The sequence below is a fragment of the Pleurodeles waltl genome, chromosome 12, assembly GCF_031143425.1.
Source record: "Pleurodeles waltl isolate 20211129_DDA chromosome 12, aPleWal1.hap1.20221129, whole genome shotgun sequence".
NCBI classification, from domain to species: Eukaryota; Metazoa; Chordata; class Amphibia; order Caudata; family Salamandridae; genus Pleurodeles; species Pleurodeles waltl.
In genome coordinates, this window is record NC_090451.1 from 698,041,789 (window position 1) to 698,065,451 (window position 23,663).

At 47.2% G+C, this 23,663-nt stretch overlaps 1 protein-coding gene across 2 annotated transcripts in view; it reads right to left on the minus strand.

The window, feature by feature from the left end:
* Positions 1 to 23,663, minus strand: part of LOC138266887 (cornifelin homolog) — a 49,648-nt gene that overhangs the window by 11,650 nt on the left and 14,335 nt on the right. Inside the window, exon 1 of one of the 2 annotated variants that reach the window (XM_069215615.1) lies at positions 3,107 to 3,269. The exons of the other annotated variant lie outside the window; for it this stretch is intronic. The gene's annotated coding sequence lies outside the window, so the exon portion shown is untranslated. Of the gene's footprint in view, positions 1 to 3,106; positions 3,270 to 23,663 lie in introns of those variants that run through there. 2 annotated transcript variants of the gene reach the window in all.

Genomic DNA, 23,663 nt, shown 5'->3' on the forward strand with positions numbered 1-23,663 from the left:
GAAAATCACCAAAGGAATTATGTCTCACTTTTAATGAATTTATAAATTACTGATTATAACTTCACTTGCATTCCAAACATAGTTGTTTGGTTGCTTGCAGCAGAGACTTCAAAGATCACACAGCATAAGAAAACAAACATTACAAATGAAGACAAGGAAATATGTAAACTTGGCTGAAAAGATGGCAGCTAACAAGATGTTAATGTGTTAAATGTTTTTCTCAAAAGTTTGGAAACAAAGGTTGTACACAGCGGGTGCAGAAGAGGCAAAAGTTAAAAGCAAGAGCCTGGAGAGTATTCCCATCTCTCCATCCAGCTGCATTGGAATTGCCTTCAATCTCAGGTAAAATGACAGAAACTTTGAATGCTCGGTATAGGAAAGCTGGAATTATGAGTAGCTCAATGGTGGTAGAGTCAGTGTTTGACTAACTTGGCCTTCTCATGCACCTCTCTGTTTTTGTTTTACAAATACTGTGTGGGAACTAATTGTGCGAACTACAGACTAGGAGCTAAATAGAAGGCAGGTAATATATGGTCAGACGGCCAACAAGCAAGTGAAGATCCAGAAAATTATACTAACAGAAGGCCCAGTGAGGTGACCATGTGGCTGCCTGGCAGAGTTCCATGATGGATAGATGGTTTCAAAGGCTTAGGCACAGATGAGATTGCCATTGGTTGCTTGATGAAAGAAACCACACTGCATGTTTTAGCTCCTACCTCAGAAGACCTCCTGTACCACTCGACCCCTGGTTTGGAGTAGGCAGTGGAAAACTCCTGGAAGTGAACACATGAGAGGTCTATTTGTTGAGGATATCCACAACTATTATCAAAACCGGTTGTTAGCGGTGCATTAGCAACACTGCCCCCCCATCTCATAGTCTACATTAATAGGTGTAAACTTAGAACAAAATAGTCTATAATTAGAAAAGCAGGGTGCCTCAGTTGGAGGTTGCATTAAGCTTCTTCTGTGACTGTGTCCATTCCCAGTGCTTTGAAGTCCTGCCTCCATAAAAAGGAGACTTCCAGCGTAAGATTCTAGGATCTAACGGAGACATGTGGCAAGGCTGTAGTGGGCAAAACAGCCACTCGGTGGTGTCTGGAAGGGGTCACAAGAGACCTTTACAGCAGCGGAGGAGCTTGCTGTGCAGAAGAGATTGGCTAGTTAGCAGAAAAACAACAAGCACTGGCAAAACCAATAGGTTGTGCCCTTGCAAAGCATGTGAGGATGCAAGTCACCCAATCAAAAACATTGTAAAGAAGCTGTGCTCCGGGGAGGGACAAATACAAGAAGACCAATGAAAGCCATAGAATGAGAAGCAAGCGAGATTGACAAGAGAGACAATCAGTGAAAAGCCACAGGCTGACCCAAAGGCCACTCTGAACATTGGTAGTGAACACACTAGGTCCTTGACAAGACCTAAACTGCACGCACCCTGGTAAGCAGAGGTTACAAAAGACAGCAGAGGCACAGCTTACAGGGTTGGCAGGGACTGCAAGATAGCGCCGAGAAGATCAGCTTGCACCAGAGCAGAGCACACAGACAGAGGTGGCACCCAGGGGGAGACCTCTGACTTTTGTTCCACTTGGGGTCCGTATTGGAACAGGATGGGCGTCCGGGAATGTGTCTCAGATTTGCAGATCTCGAACATTTGTGAAGCACTGCTTGGTTTCTGTTAGGAAACCTCTTTTGTATCAAAGTGTTTTAGAGTTTGTAAATCCAGTAACATCTATGGGCAAGCCCTTCCTCTTCCACTCTCAAGAGATGCAGCATTGGTAACGTCCATTCCTTGAGCTCTGTGTAGCCACAGACAGCCGAACATTGCCAGTGTCACCCAGGCCTGTTCGCGCACAGAAGCAGGGGATCCCAGCAAGGGCGTCTGGGCAGACCTAACAATACCAACCTGAAAGTCGCCACTCTCCAGACACAAGGTGCCCTGGGGCAGAAAGCGGTATCCATGCCTGCTGCAACCTCCAGAGCTCTGCCCCCCTCAGAACCAAGGGGTCCCTCGACCAGGCACATTTACCAGTGCCACCTCCAGGCTTCTGCCCTCACGGGGTCAAAGAGCCCTGGCACACCGAACCTGGCAGCTCTGACAGTGCCAACCCCCGGAGCTCTGCCCTCAACTTATCATGGGATCCCTTGACCAAACAGTCTGGTGCATGTGTAGTGCCACTTCCAGGATTCGGTCCTTCTGAGATCAGGGGGCACAAGCAGCCTGGTACTTCTGTTTGTCTGAATCCCTGGACTCTGCCAACACAGAACCATGAAATCCTTTGTCCAGACAGTCAGGTACATCTACCAGTGCCAGTCTTCTGTCCATATGGGATCAGGAAGCCCTGGCCCAGGGAGCTTGGCACAGGCAACCTGGCATAGACAGCCTGGCACTTCTGACTCTATGACTCACTGGGCTCTGTCCTCATAGACCCATGGAACCCTTTGAATAGACAGACAGGTACATCTACCAGTGCCAACTCCAGGCTTCTGCCCTTACATGGTCAAGAGTCCTGGCACAGACAGTCACCTCTGGCTGTGCCAACACCCAGAGCTCTGCCCTCAGAAATCCACGGGATCCAGTGAACACACAGCCAGGGCCAACTGTAGGCTTCTGTCCTTCCGGAATCAAGGAATCCTGGCACAGACAAAGAGCCTGGCACGGACAGCATGGCACAGAGAGTCTGGCACTTCTGGGTGGTTGAATCCCCGTCCTCTGTCCACATAGAACCATTGGACAGACAGACAGGTCCAACTACCAGTGCCAGCTGCAGGTCTCTGTCCTCACGGGGTCGAGAGCCCTGGTACAGACCACCTGACAATGCCAACCCCGAGTCAGGAACCCTGGCACATATAGTGGCACAGCAAATATTACAAGGCACTATTTGTATGGACCTAGCGCCTCGAGCTGAGAGCTGCACACGCTACCAGCGCCAAATAAACAGTTTTTACCAGACTGGGGCTCCACTGACGCGGTGACTGGCTCACCCGTCAGTCATTCCTCCAAACACATGTACATCCCACGGACCTCAGCTCCGCCCACTGCTGCACTTGCCATCCAGGCCATGGTGACAGCCCTGTCAGAATATCTGACAAAGAAGTGGGGGTCTCTCACCTGCTGATGCGGAGACGAGGGGTCGCTGTTAGAGGTGAACTGAGCGCCTGACCGTGCAGTCAGCAAGATCTGTCCGTCTGCCCCTGCCACTTCACCCACTCATGCAGCACTCTGCTGGGGGCACGGGTGGGGGACTTCCAGAAATCATGGGGTGGAGAAGACGTGCTTCCTGTGTAGAGTCAGCAGAGCATGAAAGCGTGAATGTTAACACCTCTGGGCAGGGAACCGAAAGCATGAAAGGGGAGGGGCACCCTCTCTTATAATCCAATGCATGTACTTGGGGGCACGAATGATGTGCCACAGAGAACCCCAGAGGGCTCACAGGGGCGGGCCTCTGCTCAGAAGGGGTACTCGCAGGTTGTTTCAGCTCAGAGAGGGCAAGAGATTGGACAAAGTTTCACGTTATAAAGTGGGCTTAAAATGTAACATGTATTGGTAAAGCCAAAGTCGTGCCTTTGGGGCCTACTGGCTTTGCCTATGGTTCTAGCCATGCTATGCTGCACAACATTCTAAATGCTGTGCAGCAAAACCTTTGAACAAGAAAAATCAGCCATGTTCAGCCAGTTGTGTGTGTCATTTTGTAGGTGACCACACCGACAATGCACGTGCTTACAAAATCCCACAATGGTTTTCTTTCAGATTGCCAATCTAGTTGGATTGGTAAACAAAAAATAAGAAGGTATCACGGGTGGGAAAAAAGCAACAACAGGAGAGGGGAAGCAACCTGAGACGCAGGGTGGGGAGGTCAAAGCAACATGAGGTGTGGGTGGGGGAAGCAACACGAGCAGCCCTGCCAAGTGTCCCACGTCTCGCGTTCGAATAACACATTTCCGGTCATTTTCTCGCATTACCGCAATGCCTGAGATTGTCACGCTAGTCCTGAAGTGCAATAAAGCCTTCTTGTCCAGTTTTTCACTTTGCTAGGTAAGCTCTGAGTAGTGTTTATCAAAGACCACAAGATGGCGCAGGTGTACAACTGGAGGTATAGGATTCTGGATAGATTATGATATTTCTATGGTTCCCTCGTCTTCATCAATTGATTTTGCCTGCAATGAAGTGTCACTCAGAGTCATTGAAATGTCACTCGTAAGCAGTCTTAAACCTTGGCAGCTATGCACGAGGGGCCAAGAAGAAACACGGAGGGAGGATCAAACTGACAGAGAGAGAGAGAAAAAGGAACATTGGGGGGGGGGGGCAAATGGATAAGAGGGAGCACAACATGAAGATGGGGGAGAAACCTGCATGCAAAAAAGCAGTGCAGGGGATTGGCAATCACATGAGGGAAAGGGGAAGCAAATGAACAGCTAAAGCAGAGGGGAGATGTACATAGAGGAGATAGCTGGAAAACACATACTATCTCATTGAGTGCTTAAACCAAAAGAAAAAAGTAGCACCTTAAAACAGAGCGGAGGACGGACGCAACTAATGGGTTCATGCTCCAGGGAAGGGGCAAACCCAAGAAGGGCAAGTGAAGGAAGCCCACATGTGCTAACGAATTAGAAGCAAGCAAATGAGAGTGACAATGAAGCAAACCAATGGTAAATAACGGGCGGGCTCTAGGCCCACTGTAAGCTAACAATGGCAGACAGTGCTTGGGCTGTCTTAGGTGTGACCTAAAAGAGGAGTGGGCCAATGGCAAACTGTATCAGCTGGACCCTTAAAAAAACAAGAAAAACATGCATTTGCAATGCAATGGGTCTAACAATTGCTCAAGATAGACCTATTAGCATTGTAAATTTCTAACTGATCTTTTCTTGCCAAATAAATTGAAAATTAAAAGTGAACAGTTGACATAAGCGAGCTGATTCAAAGCGCCACGGCCACCATGAGCGCGAAGGAGAGACAAAAAAAGGAAAAATATGGTCGCTCGCAGTCAAACGTATCGGCAATCATGCAATTATCCATGGAACAGGGTCGATGGCCAAGGCTGTAACAAAACCACCCAAGGACGTAATGCATTTACCAATGATAACAAAAGATTTTTCGAAAGGCAAGCCCATGAACGAGTGAAAGCGATGGGCGTCGGATGGGTGTGGTTAAAAGTCCACAGATATATTACAACAGGCCAGAGCGCCTACATATTGACATTATTTGCATTGTCTTTGCTGCCACTGTAATACAAAACTAGAGAAAAGCCACTGGACTGGCTCTTTTTCTCAGGGCACGCCTCCATACAAATTTGCAGGCACGGAAGTAAACGTGCTGGAATGCTTCTGGAGTCTATTCACAAAGGCTGAATATTTTGTCTGGTGTAAATGGCAGGTTTCCTCCCGTGGTAATGTCGAAGCCAACTCAGGTATAAATCAGATCCAGACAATTCAGGATACAAACCAAAGACCGGCCCGCTCTTCTGTTAGATAAAGTTGAATAAGAAATACGTGTACATGGAGGGTGAGCAGCCTAAGTCCAGCTCGAACAGTTTAAAAGAGGAAGTAATACATGATCTTTTATACAGTTAAACCGCAAGCACATTTATACATTTAATTGGTTTCTGATACCGACACATGATCAAATTTGCAATTGAGCACACGTGATTTCTCATTTATTCTTCATAACGCTCCAATAGACAAGGAACTTGCACAATATGTCCTATGAATCTAATAGCGCGTGATACCTCTATATTAAGAGAAATAGGAACAATAAGTGCATACGTTAGTACTTTTGAAAGTGAGGATTGCTCAAGCTAGCATGCAGTGATGTCTCCTGATGGCTGTAACGTTAGCAAGCCTTGCAGTATAATGCGTTCCAATAGAGATAAACACATCTCAAAGGCCTAGCTAATTTAGCATTATACGGTGTTCAACAGAAACAGGCCCAATTGTCATTGTGTATCACAGGGCCCAGTAGGCCCAAGTTGGCACCAAGGAGAAATGTGATTCCACAGTAACATATATGGAAAAATGCAATACAAAAGGAACACAGAATTATTTCTATTTTAATGAATGTTGGATTCACTGGCCTGTTACGGGATCTGTAGGGCTTTTGTGGAATTTAAATTGTAACTTGTATCTACTCTGCATGATAAAACAGATATAGTGTGACATCAATGATGGTATTGTGCAGCACACTATAAACAGGACACTCCTGACCAAAGTAATTGACAAATGTGGTAATCGAGGGCATGCAGGCAACTAGAAGGCATATTCAAATCAAATCAAATCATTAGCATTTATAAAGCGCGCTACTCACCTGTGCGGGTCTCAAGGCGCTAGGGACAAAGGGGGTGGTTATCGCTGCTCGAACAGCCAGGTCTTTAGGAGTCTCCGGAAAGCGGAGTGGTCCTGGGTGGTCCTGAGGCTGGTGGGGAGGGAGTTCCAGGTCTTGGCCGCCAGGAAGGAGAAAGATCTCCCACCCGTCGTGGAGCGTCGGATGCGAGGGACGGCGGCGAGTGCGAGGCCAGAGGAGCGGAGGGGGCGGGTGGGGACGTAGAAGTTGAGGCGTCTGTTGAGGTATTCCGGTCCCTTGTCGTGGAGGGCTTTGTGTGCGTGGGTGAGAAGTCGGAAGGTGATCCTTTTGCTGACTGGGAGCCAATGCAGGTGTCTCAGGTGTGCGGAGATGTGGCTGTTGCGGGGTACGTCGAGGATGAGGCGGGCTGAGGCGTTTTGAATGCGTTGCAGGCGATTTTGGAGTTTGGCGGTGGTCCCAGCGTAGAGGGTGTTGCCGTAGTCCAGGCGGCTCGTGACGAGGGCGTGGGTCACGGTTTTTCTGGTGTCGGCAGGGATCCAGCGGAAGATCTTGCGGAGCATGCGGAGGGTGAGGAAGCAGGCGGAGGACACGGCGTTGACTTGCTTGGTCATGGTGAGAAGGGGGTCCAAGATGAAGCCGAGGTTGCGGGCGTGGTCTGCGGGGGTCGGTGCGGTGCCGAGGGCCGTGGGCCACCAGGAGTCGTCCCAGGCGGACGGGGTGTTGCCGAGGATGAGGACTTCAGTTTTTTCAGAGTTCAGCTTTAGGCGGCTGAGCCTCATCCAATCTGCGACGTCCTTCATACCCTCTTGTAGGTTGGTCTTGGCGCTGGCGGGGTCCTTGGTGAGGGAGAGTATAAGTTGGGTGTCGTCGGCGTAGGAGGTGATGATGATGTCGTGCTTGCGTACGATGTTAGCGAGGGGGCTCATGTAGACATTGAAGAGTGTCGGGCTGAGTGATGAGCCTTGAGGTACGCCGCAGATGATCTCAATGGGTTCTGAGCGAAATGGAGGGAGGTAGACTCTTTGGGAGCGGTTTACGAGGAAGGAGGCGATCCAGTCCAGGGCCTGGTCTTGGATCCCGGTGGAGCGGAGGCGGGTGATTAGGGTGCGGTGACAGACGGTGTCAAAGGCAGCCGAGAGGTCGAGAAGAATGAGGGCGACTGTTTCACCGTTGTCCATCAGGGTACTGATGTCGTCTGTGACTGAGATGAGGGCGGTTTCAGTGCTGTGGTTGGTTCGGAATCCGGTCTGTGAGGGGTCGAGCAGGTTGTTGTCTTCCAGGAAGGTGGTCAGCTGTTTGTTGACGGTCTTCTCTATTACTTTGCCTGGGAAAGGCAGAAGGGAGATGGGGCGGAAGTTTTTCAGGTCGCTCGGGTCAGCCGTAGGTTTCTTTAGTAGGGCGTTGACTTCGGCGTGTTTCCAGCATTCGGGGAAGGTAGCAGAAGAAAAAGAAGAGTTGATGACGGTCTGGAGGTGCGGGCGATGATGTTGTCGGCTTTGTTAAAGATGAAGTGCGGGCAGGGGTCCGAAGGGGCGCCGGAGTGGATAGAGTTCATGATGGATTTGGTTTCTTCCGTGCTGATGTGGGTCCAGTTGTTGAGGGTGATGGTCGGGGATGTGGGTTCGGTGGTGTTAGGTTGGGTCTGGTGTCCGAAGCTGTCGTGGAGGTCGCTGATCTTGCGATGGAAGAAAGTGGTGAGGGATTCGCATAGATCCTGTGAGGGCGTGACGGCGTTGGCGTTGGGGTTGGAGAACTCCTTGACGATGCTGAAGAGTTCTCTGCTGTTGTGGCTGTTTTTGTCCAGTCTGTCGGTGAAAAAATTCCTTTTGGCAGTGCGGATCAGGTGGTGGTGTTTGCGGGTAGCGTTCTTGAGGGCGGTCATGTTGTCAGCGGTGCGGTCCTTGCGCCAGGCTTTCTCAAGTGCGCGACAAGTTTTCTTTGATTCTTTGAGGGTGTCAGAGAACCAGAGGGGTTTCTTGGTGTTGTTCTGTCGCTGCGAGCGTTTGAGGGGTGCAAGGTTGTCTGCGCAGTTGGAGATCCAGTTTGTGAGGTTGAGGGCTGCGACGTTGGGGTCGGTGGTGAGGGTGGGTTGGTTGGCAGCGAGTGCGGCGAAGAGTTGCTCTTCAGGGATCTTGTTCCACTGTCGGCGAGGGATGGGTTGAGTGCGGAGGTGGCGGGTCTCGCGTCGGAATGTGAAGTGGACGCAGCTGTGGTCGGTCCAATGAAGGGCGGAGGCGTGGCTGAAGAAGACGTGTTTGCTGGCGGAGAAGATAGGGTCGAGTGTGTGTCCGGCGATGTGGGTGGCAGTGTTCACCAGTTGTTTGAGGCCGAGGTTGGCGAGGTTGTCGAGCAGGGTGGTGGTGTTGGGGTCGTTGTTTTGTTCCAGATGGAAGTTGAGGTCGCCTAGGAGGATGTAGTCCGGTGAGGCGAGGGCGTGCGGGGAGATGAAGTCGGCGATGGTGTCGCTGAAAGGGGTGTGAGGTCCGGGAGGACGGTAGACGAGGGATCCTCTGAGGGTGGTCCTCGGGTCGGTGCGAATCTGAAAATGCAGGTGTTCAGCGGCAAGAGGGGAGTCTTCAGTGGAGGTGGTGACGCTGATGGAGTCTTTGAAGACGATGGCGATACCTCCTCCTACTTGGTTGGTGCGGTCTTTCCTGGTGATCTTGTAGCCTTCGGGGATGGCGGTGGCGATGTCTAGAGCAGAGGAGGCGTTCATCCAGGTCTCCGTGATGAAGGCGACGTCCGGTGCTGTGGAGTCTAGGAGGTCCCAGAGTTCAACGGCGTGTTTGTGAACGGAGCGAGCGTTGACTAGGATGCACTTGAGGTGGTTGATGGCGCGTGGGCTTGTGGTCGTAGTTGTTGCGTGGTGGAAGATGCGTTTGCAGGAGTTGCAGGCGAAGGGTCCATGGGTGCGTTTGGGGTGAGCTTGGAAGCAGGTGTTGGAGCGTCCTGGGTTGAGGGCATGGAGGGTGGTGGGGTCATAGCGGATCATCGGGGCTTGGGAGCGCTGGGGACCAGGGGTCATGGCGCTGGGCGCGGGCCAGGCGCAGACGGGCTTGCCTCTGGTGCGCCTCCGGCGCGCCAGCGGCGCACCCGCTGCGCGGTCGCGCAGCGGCCGCCATATGAGGTAGGAGGGGGGGGGAGGGGTCAGCTGGGGGCGAATGGGAGCTGGGGGGCGGGGACGTGCAGGAGGTCGCGGCGGGAAAGCGCGAGGGAGGGGGGGACAGGTAGAGTGAGAAGAGCTGGGGGAGGGGGGTTTAAGGGTGGAGGGGGGAGAGTGTTAGGAGGTTTAGGAGATTAGGGAGAAAGATAGGTGTAGGGTTGTGAAGATAGGGGAGGGGGGTTGTAGAGGTGGGTGAGGGTGAGAGGTAGAGTGAGGGGATAGGAAGATAGGTAATAGAGGGGGTGGCGGGAGGGGGGGGAGAGATAGAGAAATAGGTAGAGAGAAAAGGTAGATAGAGAAATCGATAGATAGGGAAAAAGATAGAGAGATAGGAGGAGGTGGAGAGTGAGGGAGTTGGATAGTGGGATAGAGAGATGGAGAGATAGGTAGATAGGAGTGAGGGAGGTGAGAAAGTGAACGGGTTAGATAGGGGAGATAGAGGGGGGGGATGCGAGTGGGGGAGGGGGATGAGGCAGGAGCAGGAGGGCAGGCGCGGGGAGAAGAGGACGGAGGAGGCAGAAGAGCCGAAGGCAGAAGACAAGAAGACAAGAAGAAAAGAAGAACAGAAGAAAAGAAGAACAGAAGAGCAGAAGACCGGAAGGACTGAAGACCGGAAGAGCAGAAGACCGGAAGAGCAGAAGACACACAGAAGAACACAGAAGAACACAGAAGAACAGAGAGGAGTACAGAAGAACAGAGAAGAATACAGAAGAACACAGGGGAAGACAGAAGAAGACAGAGGAAGACAGAAGAACAGAGAAGAATACAGAAGAACACAGAGGGAGACAGAAGAACACCGAGGAAGACAGAAAAACACAGAGGAAGACAGAAGAAGACAGAGGAAGACAGAAGAAGACAGAGGAACACAGAAGAACACAGAAGAACACGGAGGGAGATACAAAAAACGAAGAAACAGAGTGCAGAATACCACAGCAGAAGATGAGGAAGAAGAGAAGAGGAGAGAAGACGGGGAGAAGAGGAGTACAGAAGAAGAATACAGACGAGGAGCGAGGAGGAAGAACAGAGAAGAAGGAAAGAGGAAAAGAAGCAGGAGCAGGAGAGAGGGTGAGTAGCGCGGGGCAGAACGAGGGGCTGGGAGGTGGGGGGTACTTACTGTGGGGTGGGTCTCAGGAACTCAGGAACCTGGAGGAGCTGCAGCGGCAGGGGGAGCGACCTACCCTTGGGTCAAGGGTCGCTACCACTGTCGCGCTGCGGCCGCCATATGAGGTAGGAGGGGGGGGAGGGGTCAGCTGGGGGCGAATGGGAGCTGGGGGGCGGGGGCGTGCAGGAGTTCGCGGCGGGAAAGCGCGAGGGAGGGGGGGGACAGGTAGAGTGAGAAGAGCTGGGGGAGGGGGGTTTAAGGGTGGAGGGGGGAGAGTGTTAGGAGGTTTAGGAGATTAGGGAGAAAGATAGGTGTAGGGTTGTGATATTAGAATGGCGAGACCCAATATTTGCCGGAAGAACTTCGACAGAGTATTTTGAGTAGCTGCTAATACTTATGGAATTCATCTTCACAGAAGGAGAATGCAAGTCAGCGTCTTGAGGCAAACTTTTATAACTGGTTTGAAAATGAATCTCCATCGGGGCTTAACCTGCAGGAGCATTGATCCTTTCTCACGGAAGAAGTAAACCGTGGAGTCAGTGGGGCATAGAAAAGTCCTACTGATGGAGTACACCACCAAACTCAGGATCAGACTAAAACCCCAAAACAGCCCTTGCACAAATGTTCAAACCAGCTGCACACTGCAGAATACCATGACCAAAATGGTGTCAATTGGGTTTGGTCAGGTCATGGCGGTCCGTACAGCTCCGAAAGCAGCCGTCTAGCCTTCAGCCTACCACAGTAATGCCATATGGCAATATTGCCTGCCTGTTCCTACCCACATTTCCTCTGAAAAGTGCTTCCTATATCCATTCGCTGCCAGAATAATTTTCCTACATTCCATAAATCCTTGAAGATGCAACTATTTCAGCAAAACAGGGCTTAATTTGGTCAGGTGGCTCCAGGTGTAGAGAACTGCCACTCGTTTTTTTTAAGGGATGGGACTTGACAGCGTCAGATTTTGACCCACAACATGAGTAAGAAAAATTAAAAAAAGGAAAAGAAAGATATGAAACTCGCCACAGACAGAAAAAAGAGGGTTTAAAAGGGGTCTGTACGATCAAGATGAAGAGCGAGGAAATGTATGGCGGTGGAGATAAGATGCCTGCAGTGGACCTGGGGTGGGTAGGCTTCATGCTCAGCAATCCTGGCATTCGGCAGCATTGGTGGCAAGTTCCCAATAAGAAGCTGTGGGCTCGTGCTCTTAGTTTTGTAGAGATTAAGCACTGATGGCAGGGAGTTGGCTGCTTCACAATTCATTTTCACTGGATGAAATGTTCCATTGCCTTTGTTGTTCCATTCTTCATCAACAAGTAAAATCTATGCAGATGTACAGAGTGTAATATGGCATTTATCACTATTGTTGAGTGTGAGGAGGAGCCGTGACTCACAAAGGGTTAAGCTTTGAGTGACTCATAATGCCCCTCATCCTTCCACAATGGTGGTACATGGCATAGTACACTCTGCGCATCTTCATATATGGTTTATGCTGTGGTATATTTTCATCTGCACTTACTTTTTAACAATAGGTATTTAATCAAACCACGATGCAAGGATTCTCATATGTGCGGTATGGTAAAATCACACTGAAGAGACATTCTGACTAATAGAATGTGTTTCTTTGTGTAAAATAATTGCTACAGTCAATCCGTAAGGCAGTAAAAAGTGTTTCTTACAAAGTTGATTGTGCTGTACCATGGTAATAAATTTGAGTTTGAACTTTGCACTGTAGTAATAAATGTGTATTTATTAGTGGGGTTGCTCTAAATACCCAGTTAATATTCCACAATCTGGCATATGTATCACTATGTTGCGTCGCCCTTGAAAGGCCAAGGAGCACAAAAGTTAGATTTATCAAGCAACACAATGCCACCTTGCATGGCCCTGAGTGGCTTGATAAATCTGGAGTAACGCAGGGCAGTGCAAATCACTGCCTTGCAATACTCTGCCCCCAGGGAGGCGTTGCATGTGTGTAGCATGGGTGTTCCCATGCATTCACCCATGATTTTGGTGCATTCCTAGGCATACCATTAGTGGTAGACTAGGGAATGCTAAAGTGTACTTTGCTGCACAGAAACAGTCCTGCCTGCAAGGCAGGCACCCTTGCAACATAATGCAGAGGAGCATGCACTGGAGATAGTCAGCCAACACTGCCAAGTGCAACGCAATGACAAGCACGTGCCATATGATGTTACCTACAATGGATTCTTGCCCTTTCACATAGTGCAGCACAGAAAGGTAGCGTGCTGCATTGCACTGCATGAAAGTTTAATAAATATGCTCCTAAATATGCTCCGCAGTTATTCTGTTAATTGTATATGGGTAGCGCTGAACAGCATGGTTGTTGCATTCTATCCCCTTGTTGAACTGAGCATCCTTTTCTGCAGACCTGGGTAGCTCATCGCTTGATGGTGTTTGTTGCTTGTTGATATGTGGTTGTATTTGCATTGCAGATTGTATGTTCAATGTTAGGCTTAGAAAAGGTTTGCATCATTTAGTGTAAAGGAAATACCATCAATCTGGAAACAGCTTTCTTGCGTTTTATGTTATGGTTGGGCATGACCCAGGACTTTAAATGTTTTATCAATTTAGAGACTAATTTTCCATTGGTGAGCCAAAGTGTGGAGCTCTCAAGCAACTTTTGGATGCACCAGAATGATATAATAACAAGAAGTGCGATAAAATAAATAAAAAAAGTCCCTTCCTCTCGCTAGCAGGTGGCATTAGGCCAGTCTTCAAAATCATGCATCAAATGGTTTAGAGCAGTGGTTCCCAACCTGTGGTCCGGGGACCCCTGGGGATCCGCGAAGCCTCTTCAGGGGGTTCGCGGCTGTTTAGAAACGTAAGTAATATTAACAGGTTAGGTCCCCAGCTTTCAGTAATGACTCTGTGGGGGGGTCCCAGGATTCCAATAATGATTCAGTGGGGGTCCCTGGGTTCCAGTAATGATAAAGTGGGGGTCCATAGAAGTCAAAAGTTTGGGAACCACTTTCTTAGAGTGTTAAAACAATCCTCTGCAGAAATTAGGTGACCTGTGCAAAATCATGAAGAGCGAAAATGAGCTGTAAAGATGTACAGACACACAGAAGATAGATAGATAGATTTTTTTCACACTGAATGTACATTTAGCATGGCTTATCCTCATGTTGATTCTACTTGACATACACAGGTTCTGACACACAAGGTATAGCTTTAAAGTTTCATGAAAACTGGCTTGTCGTTTTCCCCCATTTAATAGCAGCTCTCCGTAGAAGGTCTACCGAAGCCTTCACAGCACACTTGTTATGGAAGTGAACAACATGTACATGCATGTACATTCATATTGATGCGTATGTCTACAGCATCAGAGAAGAGTTCTATAGTCTATTGGAAAATTTGGAAGGGATTGTTTAAGATAACCAAAAGATATAGGAAGTCAAGAACACTCTCTGGAGGGTGGTAAATTACCCGTACTTCTCTGATCAAGACATAAAAGTTGATGATTGCTTGATCTCAGAAGATGTCTGGGTAAAACATTTTGCAAGGGTATTCCAGCCTGGAAACAAACAACAACATGAAGGGGACGGAATCATTAATCAGAAATCCGTATAAATCAATCCAAACATACTAGATATTTCTATTGACCTTCATGAGGTCATTATTGCAATAAACCGTTCCAGGCCAAGAAAGGCAACAGGTCTAGATGGGGTCCCAGTACACCTTTTTAAATCCATGCCAAACCTTTGGGGTCCTCTAGTCACAAACGTCCTAAGAAGCGTAGTAAAGAGTAACAGTCCTCCTTCGTAGAAATTGGCCATAATCATCCCCATATATTTAAAAAGGGTAATTGACAAGATCCAACTTGTTATAGGCCAATCTCCCTCATAGATTCCACTGCCAAGATGTTAGGAAGTGTGATCCTGTCACACTTAGAGGAATGGGTGACGGAGGCAAAGATTCTCTTCCCAATTCAATATGGTTTCAGGCCTGGTTTAGGCACAGTAGATCAAGCCCTAAACTTGCATCTCATTCTTAGCAAATACGTAACTGCAAAAAAAGAAGCACTTCACACAGCAATTATTGACCTCTCGAGTGCTTTCAACCTGGTAAATAGAGGGAAGTTTTGGCAAATCATGAAAGCTTTGGGTATTATTTTGAATCTGTTGGGTTAATAAAGCATCTACATACAGACCTGATGGTCTCAGTGCAGTACGACTTACAAAATGAGAGAACCTTCCCCCCCCGCCACTCCATCAAGGCGAGGAGTACAACAGGGCTGTTTCTTAGCCTCATTCTTATTTCTGGTATACATAAATGGGCCATATGACTTCCGATTAAAGAACGGGAACGATTTCCCAAGGAGGGGGCAGAGACAGCTCCCAGTCCTCCTGTATGCAGATGATGCTGTTTTAATTGCACGTACTGAACGGCCTTCAAGGTCTGTTCGACCTTTTCTTATCCTTTGCGCGGGATCTTGACCTGAAAGTAAATTTTACAAAGTCGCATGCACTGACATGTGGCCCCCGAAATACAAGGTCCAAACAATTTACCATGGGAGGAAATATAATTAATAAGGTGAACATTTTTCGTTATCTAGGCATGCATATAAGCTCCTCTGTGTTATGGAATGCTCACCTCAAGGCCAAGGTTCAGCAATTGGTAAGAAACATAGAAGCGATATTTCGCTTCACCTGCAAATTAGGTCATGGACCAATATCTCAGATGGTGACGCTCTATAATTCCAAATGTGTATCAGCAGGGGTGGGTCTGTGGGGTTATGGTAAAGCAGATCCGCTACAACGTATCGAGAAAAAGTTTATACACAGATTATTGTTGGTACCCAAGAACATAGCAAATATTATTTGTCACAAGGAATTGGGTTTGCAGTATCTAGAGGATGTGATTGCTGTTGCTCCCCTCTTATTGTGGATCAGATGTTGGAGAAACCCTGAGGCCTGTTTGGTACAAGATTGTATGATTGACTATCTACAATTGGCCAAAAGAAATAGAATTCCTTGGCTTTCATATTTTCACACATCTCTCCAAAATCTGGGGCTTGAAAATATTTTTTGAGACCTAGAGTCTTTGTCTATCAATGCAGATGAAACAGCATCATGGAGTGTATACTCTGAGTCTCAGACTTCACGTAGCCTTGAAACTGAAATCCTTTAAACCTTATGTCCAGATTTCAACTACGGACACCATGGAACCTTATTTACCCTGATTTCAGAGCCCATTAGTATGCTCTCTCCTAACCCAATTCAGATTAAATGTAATACTCTTTAGAGTGGCCTTTCTTAAGCAATGTACTTGGCAAAAAGATCTCCCCACCTGTCCTTATGATGCCAGGTCCAACCAGAGCACGTCATTTTTTCTTATTTTGCACACTTTATACTGTCCCTAAACATGTTTTCATATTGCCTTTATTACGTAAACTAAAAGTCATACATTACAAGGAATCTATGAGTTATGTTCAAAAACTTTCAGCAATTCAAATTTGTCATTCTGTTTTAAATTTTATTAGATCTGCAATTGCTATCAGGAAACGATATGAATCTGTTGACGTAGTTGTATAATTCGACTTGGATATAGGCCATGCTTTTAAAATGTCTTGTAATTGTTATTTTAAAATTGTGATGCCAGGTCCAAGTAGAGCACCTGTCACTTTCTTCCATTTTGCACACCTTATACTGCCCTTAGACATGTTTTATATTGTTCCTATTACGCAAATCAAATAGCTACATACCATAAGAACGTTATGAGCTTTGCACAAAAACTACCAATGCTTCTAATTTGTCATTCTGTTTTAAACTTTATTGTATCAGCCTTTGTTATCAGGAATTTACATAAATTTGTTGACATTGTTGTATAACTCGACGTGGACACAGGTCATGTTCTTAAACGTTCTGTAACTGCTATTCCTAAACTTTTAAAAATATGTCAACATTTTAATTTATATTTAATGGATTAATGATTGTACGGCAATTTGCCGAATAAAGAACTTTGACTGACTGACACTCTCTAAGTTAAAAGTGTCAATATGATTTTATTTAATCAAGAAGGCTGCTAATGCAGATAGTTTATTGTCTGCACCAGATGCAGGCGTGAGCTTTCGTACACACATCAGTGCTTAATTTGAGCCAGTATTTTCTGTTGCGGGGCACCGGCCCTTATTTTTGAGGGCCAGCACTTATTTTTCTTGCTTAGGTATTTACTGCGAGCAAAAGACACATATGGGAAAGACGGAAGAGGAGAAAAATGAAAAAGTGTCACTTAGAGAGTGATCTGAAAGGGCAGGGAGTGGCTGTAAATGAATTAAAAAGGCCTGCAATAGCTTCAGGATTACGTTGTCTCAGTATTCAGTGCTCGCACATTTAAATGCAGTAGCCAGGTGTTTCAGAGGAGAGCTTTGGGCACCGGCACGTTTTTATTTACAAATTAAGCACTCACACACAAGTAGGTAGGTGCACTTGTGCACACCATAAGAAAAGGCTTGCCAGATGGGCGTGAACATCATACTCAATATCCAAAGGCACGGTAGTGATGCAACCTTAATGGCGTCTAGTCTTGAAATGGCATTTGAAATAAATTGCATTTATATATTTCTTATTAACTCTGCCGAGGCGTTGAAGCCTTGATAACATCCATCCTGCACACATGCATTCACGTTGTATATATTGGAGTACTTGTGAACACAAAACGCATGCCTCAGCCTTGTACATCACATGTAGGATATGGCCCATATTTATGGAAGTTTAGCGTTGCCTTAGCGCCTTTTATTTTGGCGCTAAAGTGGCACTTAATTTACTCCTTATTTATATTTTGACGCTAGACCTGTCTAGCGTCAAAATATTGGAGTTAGCACCATTTTCAGGATGCGTGATCCCACCTTGCGTCAATGAGATGCAAGGTAGGCGTTCCAGTCCTAAAAATGATGCTAGTCCCCCAGCGCCTTATTTAATTCCCGGCGCAGAAACAATGAGTGGGTGGGAGGCGGACCTAAATAATGGAGCTAACCCTGCTTATCGCCATTATTTAACGCCTGGTCAGACCAGGTGTTAAAGTGCCAGTAGGCACATTTCTATGGGGAGACACAAAGATGCCCACCCCAAGCCCCCACAACACCACCACCCACACCACAGGGACACTACAGGAGGGGGGAGCCATCCCAGGTAAGTTGCCTGACACTGGCCATGTAGGGCTTGCCCAGGGGACACTGGTCCCCTGTGGTGGGCACTAGGGTGGTGGGCATGACTCCTGCCTATACTTAGACAGGAGTCATGTTTTTGGCTGCTTGTGCATCAAAAAATGACGCTAGGCTGATTAGCGGCAGATATTTTACCGCTAACCTGCCTAGTGTCATTTCTGACTCACTAGTGCCATTTCCCCAAACCCCACTCTCCACGGACTAGCATCTATTTTTGTGACGCTAGCCATTCCTTTACACCAACATGTGTCATTTCATAAATATGGTGCACAGATGGCTTTCAGGAATGGTGTTAGCCGGCGTTAAAAGAAATGACGCAGAACTGTGTTAGCGCAGTTGTGCACCATTTTGTTTTATACATTTGGGCCTAAATGTCTAGGGGAATAATCATACTGCCCCTTTAGGAATCACTTGGCCTTAAATCGTTCAGGTCAGTCTGAAAGACCCAAGGAAGAAAATTCAGTGGGCAGTTCTTGCCTAAATCGACAAAGAATGACCCAATTGTAGGCGCATGACAGGTTTATTACCCATTGACCATTTGACATTCATGTTTGAAAAAAGGGGTTGCAGCGATCCCTCTCCTTCCGGGGGATGGTCTACCTAGGGTAGTTTGGCATTTCACCATTACCAACAATATTGACACTAAAATGAAGCGAAGGTGATACAACCCACACTATGGCATTGTTTAAATCAAACAAGATGTGTATTCTAAGACTGTAGCTGCCACGTTTCCCTGGTCCATGTGTGTCTAACAGCTTGAGTCCAGTTTTTCTCTGGCATTCTGGAACCCTTACTCCTTGTTTTCTAATGAAATAAAAAATATTGCAAGTCCAGGAATGAAAGGAAAAAATGCATGAGCTGCAGCAGTTAGTCACGCATTGACCTAGGAGCGTTGGTAGGCTGCGAGTCACATGTATGTTGGATTTAATGTAAAGGGTGTGGTCCTAGTATTAATTTAAGGTAAAGAGTGTGATCCTAGTATTAATTTGCATCCTTCGAAACAGGGGCAGCCTATCATCTAATTCTAGCATTCCCTTTGTACCACAATTGTGTAATTCTGGGCATACCACCACGACTAAGCAAAAGTTCGGAACAAGGAATAAAGGAACTGTTCCAATTTGTTGGGCTTGAATGCTCCGAGAAATATTTAATTTTTTAGCTGTGCTATTCGAGCTTAGTTACAGATGGGGTGATTTCGACTTTCTTCGTAAATTTGTCTTACTCCTGAAAATTCTGGAGCATTTCACACTACTGTCTTGATTTATTAAAATTTGTGTAGCAGAGCACTACACAAAAATCAGCAGCGCTGGGTTGATCTCAGAGTGTAACTGGAATTATGTAGCAGAGGAGCACCAAGTTATGCGGCAGGGTGGACTAAATTATGTGGCAGTCAAAGGAAAATTATGCAGCATAAAGTGCACATATTTATAGATTTATTTCATTATTTTGTAATTTTTATAAATGGTGATCTTGTCTTGGCAAAGATTTCACCTTATTAGTACCAGTGTAAGAACGAAATACAGAAATAAGTAACCGAAAGATGACCAGTTAACCTTTTCAAAATGCCTTGCACTCCTTGCGAACATATATTGCCACCTTTTTAGTAACTTTTGAACCATCTGAGTTAGAAACATCTATTTTGTTGTAATCTGCAGTTTATGTTGCAGATGCTGGGATGTGTGACAAGTGCAGAAAATCCATAATTATACAAACAACCCACAGCCTTAAAGTGCATAATTCCAGTGGCCCTGTCTAAGGGAAAACAAAATGGGAGCACCCTATGTACTATGAGTTGCTCGCCAATGACGACATCAGCCATGCTCACGCAAATAAAAGGTTGTTTCTGCACCACTGTGCCAAGACCAGCAAGTGATGTCCTGCGTACTAGTTGAGGGACACACTCCAGAACACATTCTATTTGCAGATAAGTGCCTATGGAAAAAGTGCCTGGTATGTTAATTTTTCACAGGTATTAGCTGCAGTTAAATCATACAAATGTTTTTTTTCTCGTTCTTCACCCCTGCTTTCACTGGGTGCTGGGGTTTCATGCAAAGCTAGGTCATTCCAGTTTAGCACATCAAAATTTGTATGTAATTTCAGGGCGTTTCAAGAGGTACCACACTTTTACATCCACTTTGCATAGATTAACTGGTGCTTGGTAGTAGGAGAGCCAAAGCAGTTTGTGGAGTGTGTGTGTGTCGACTTTTCTGCACTCAAAAAAAAGTGTGTATGCAAAAGTTGATCAACACTGCCATTTGCACCACTTTGCACAACATTGTGCTTCACCCGTGCAAACTAAAACTATCCGGGCCTAAGCCTGGAGTAAGGCAAAACAACTCACAGACTAGACTGCGGGACTCATACTGCATAGTAAGTTAGCAGAGGGAGGTGGGACAGCAGAAGGAAATCCCTTTTACTGAAACAACTTGAGCACATTGTGATTTGACAGGTCCTTCCCCTACACATTCCCTCCATTAACCCGTAGCGTGCGTGGCGCAAGCTGGTCTCGTCCTCGCACACGGTTCCCAAGTGCCGGGGATGAGACCAGCTCGTCCTGCACCCGGCCCATGGGGGGGGAACGCCAGCGCTCCCCGTGCGCCTCCCTCCCACACCCTTCAGTCGGGGATGGAAGGGGAATCGCTTCCCCTTCCACCCCCGACACTCCGATTCCCCCCCCCCAGTGACGTCTGATGACTGACCTCATCAGAGGTCACCTCCCATTACGCGGGAAGCATTTCTCTTCCGCTTGGGAGGAGAGGGCAGGCATCCTTTCCTTTCATGTCTCTGCAAGACTTTTTGCTGCCTGATCGCGATCGGGCAGCAGAAATGCCCACTAGGCCCTAGGGATTCTTTTAGATGTTATACTTACGCATAAGGGAAGTGGCCCCTTGGGCAAGGGCCGCTCCACAGGGGGGCAAAATATTTGTAGGCCTTTTCTGCCCCCCCAGAGGCAGAGCGGCCTATTATAATTAGGCCGATCTGCCCCCGGGGTGGGGTGGGGGTAGAAACACCTAGACACCAGGGATAGATATATTTTTTATTTACTTTATGTTTTTATGTATGGGGAGCAACCCCTTAGGCATGGGTCGCTCCCCAGGGGGACAAATTGTATTTAGGCCATTTCTGCACCCCCAGGGGAAGATCGGCCTATTTCTATTAGGCCGATCTGCCCCCAAAGGGGCAGAAACCACTTAGGCACCAAGGACTGGTGTGTGTGCGTATGTGTGTGTTTTGTTTGGGGGGGGGGAGCCCCTTGGGCAAGGGTCTCTCCCCATGGGGGCACATTGCTGTTGGCCATATTTGCCCCCCTTTGGGGCAGATCTGCCTATTTTTGGGAGGCCCATCTGATAAGATTTTTTTTTCAAAATAAGAGGGGCAACGTTATTCTGCTCACCAGTGGGAAGATGAGGCAATTACCCCAGATCCACGCCCCAGGGGGGCAGAAAGTCTACTAGATACCAGGAAATAAAAAATAAAAAAATAGTGTGGTGGTGGCTACTAACCAGTATGGGCATGGTTATGCCCCCACCTCAACTGAAGGGGGTAACAGTGTTTCAGCTCTCCCCCCGCACACTACAACATCTTATCCAATGGCAAGCAAGAGGACATTTGATTATTTTCGGTTTTGGTTTTACATTTGGGCCATGAGAGCTTGGCTAACTCTCAAAATCTTCCCACTTAGAACGGTGAGGGTTGCACTTTTTGGACTTCGGGACGCTGTCATGTAGAAAAACCCACAAGACCTAGACACATCTGAAAACTAAACATCTGGGTAAGTCCAAGGTGGTGTGCTTCACATGCACCTCTCACCATTTTCTTACCCACAATGCCCTGCAAACCTCCAACATTGCTGGAAATCACACATTTTTGTGATGGAACCTTCTGGAATCTGCAGGAATCCACAGAATTCCTCCCACCCAGCATTGTCTCATCTATACCAAAAAAAATTCTGCTGCACTTGTCAGCCTAAAATGTTTTTTTTTTTTTCAAACTGCCCTTTGTGACCTGCTTTGGTTCCCTTTCAATTTTGACATGTTTTTGGCTTTTCCCTGTCACAGGCACTTAGCCCACCTACACAAGTGAGGTATCATTTTTACCGGGAGACTGAGGGGAACATTGGGTGGTAGGAAATGTGTTCCCGTGTGGTGATCCCGCACAGAAATGTGGGAAAACTGTGATTTTTTTAGCTTACTTTGAGGTTTGCTGAGGATTCTGGGTAGTAAAACATTGGGGAATCCACACAAGTCACACCTCCCTGGATTCCTTCGGGTGTCTAGTTTGCAGAATGTTTGGATTTGGTAGGTTTCCCTATATGGCTGCTGAGCCCAGGACCAAAAATGCTGGTCCATCTGCAAAAACAGGTAGTTTAGTATTTGATAATTTTGATGTGTCCACATTATGTTTTGTGGCATTTCCTTTCACGGGCACTAGGCCTAACCACACAAGTGAGGTACCATTTTTATTGGGGTACTTGGGGGAACGCTAGGTAGAAGGACATTTGTGGCTCCTCTCAGATTCCAGAACTTTCTGTCACCGAAATGTGAGGGAAAAGTGTGTTTTTGGCCAAATTTTGAGGTTTGCAAAGCATTCAGGGTAACAGAGCCTGGTGAGAGCAACACAAGTCACCCCATCTTAGATTACACTAGGGGCCTGATTCTAACTTTGGAGGACGGTGTTAAACCGTCCCAAAAGTGGCGGATATACCACCTACCGTATTACGAGTTCCATAGGATATAATGGACTCGTAATACGGTAGGTGGTATATCCGCCACTTTTGGGACGGTTTAACACCGTCCTCCAAAGTTAGAATCAGGCCCTAGGTGTCTAGTTTTAAAAAATGTGCAGGTTTGGTAGGTTTCCCTAGGTGCCGGCTGAGCTAGAGGCCAAAATCCACAGCTAGGCACTTTGCAAAAAACAGCTCTGTTTTCTTTGGGAAAATGTGATGTGTCCACATAGTGTTTTGGGGCATTTCCTGTTACGGGCGCTAGGCCGACCCACACAGGTGAGGTACCATTTTTATCAGGAGACTTGGGGGAACGCTGGGTGGAAGGAAATTTGTGACTCTTCTCAGATTCCAGAACTTTCTGTCACCAAAATGTGAGGAAAAAGTGTGTTTTTGGCCAAAATTTTAGGTCTGCAAAGGATTCTGGGTAACAGAACCTGGTGAGAGACCCACAAGTCACCCATCCTGGATTCCCCTAGGTGTCTAGTTTTAAAAAATGCACAGGTTTGGTAGGTTTCCCTAGGTGCCGGCTGAGCTAGAGGCCAAACTCCACAGCTTGGAACTTTACAAAAAACAGCTCTGTTTCCTTTGGGAAAATGTTATGTGTCCACATTGTGTTTTGGGGCATATCCTGTCGCGGGCGCTAGGCCTACCCACACAAGTGAGGTACCATTTTCATCGGGAGACTTGGGGGGACGCTGGGTGGAAGCAAATTTGTCGCTCCTCTCAGATTCTAGAAGTTGCTGTCACCGAAATGTGAGGAAAAGCATTTTTTTGGCCAAATTTTGAGGTTTGCAAAGGACTCCTGGTAACAGAACCTGGTGAGAGCCCCACAAGTCACCCCATCCTGGATTCCCCTAAGTGTCTGGTTTTCCAAAATACAAAGGTTTGGTAGGTTTCCCTAGGTGCCGGCTGAGCTAGAGGCCAAAATCTACAGCTAGGCACTTTGCAAAAAACATGTCAGATTTCAATGTAAAAATGGGATGTGTCCATGTTGCATTTCCTGTCGCTAGCGTTAGGCCTAGCCACACAAGTGAGATAACATTTTTATCAGGAGACTTGGGGGAACACAGAATAGCAAAACTAGTGTTATTGCTCCTTGTCTTTTTCTACATTTTTTCCTTTCAACTGTAAGACAATATGTAAATAAGACGTCTATTTGAGAAATGCCCTGTAATTCACATGCTAGTATGGGCA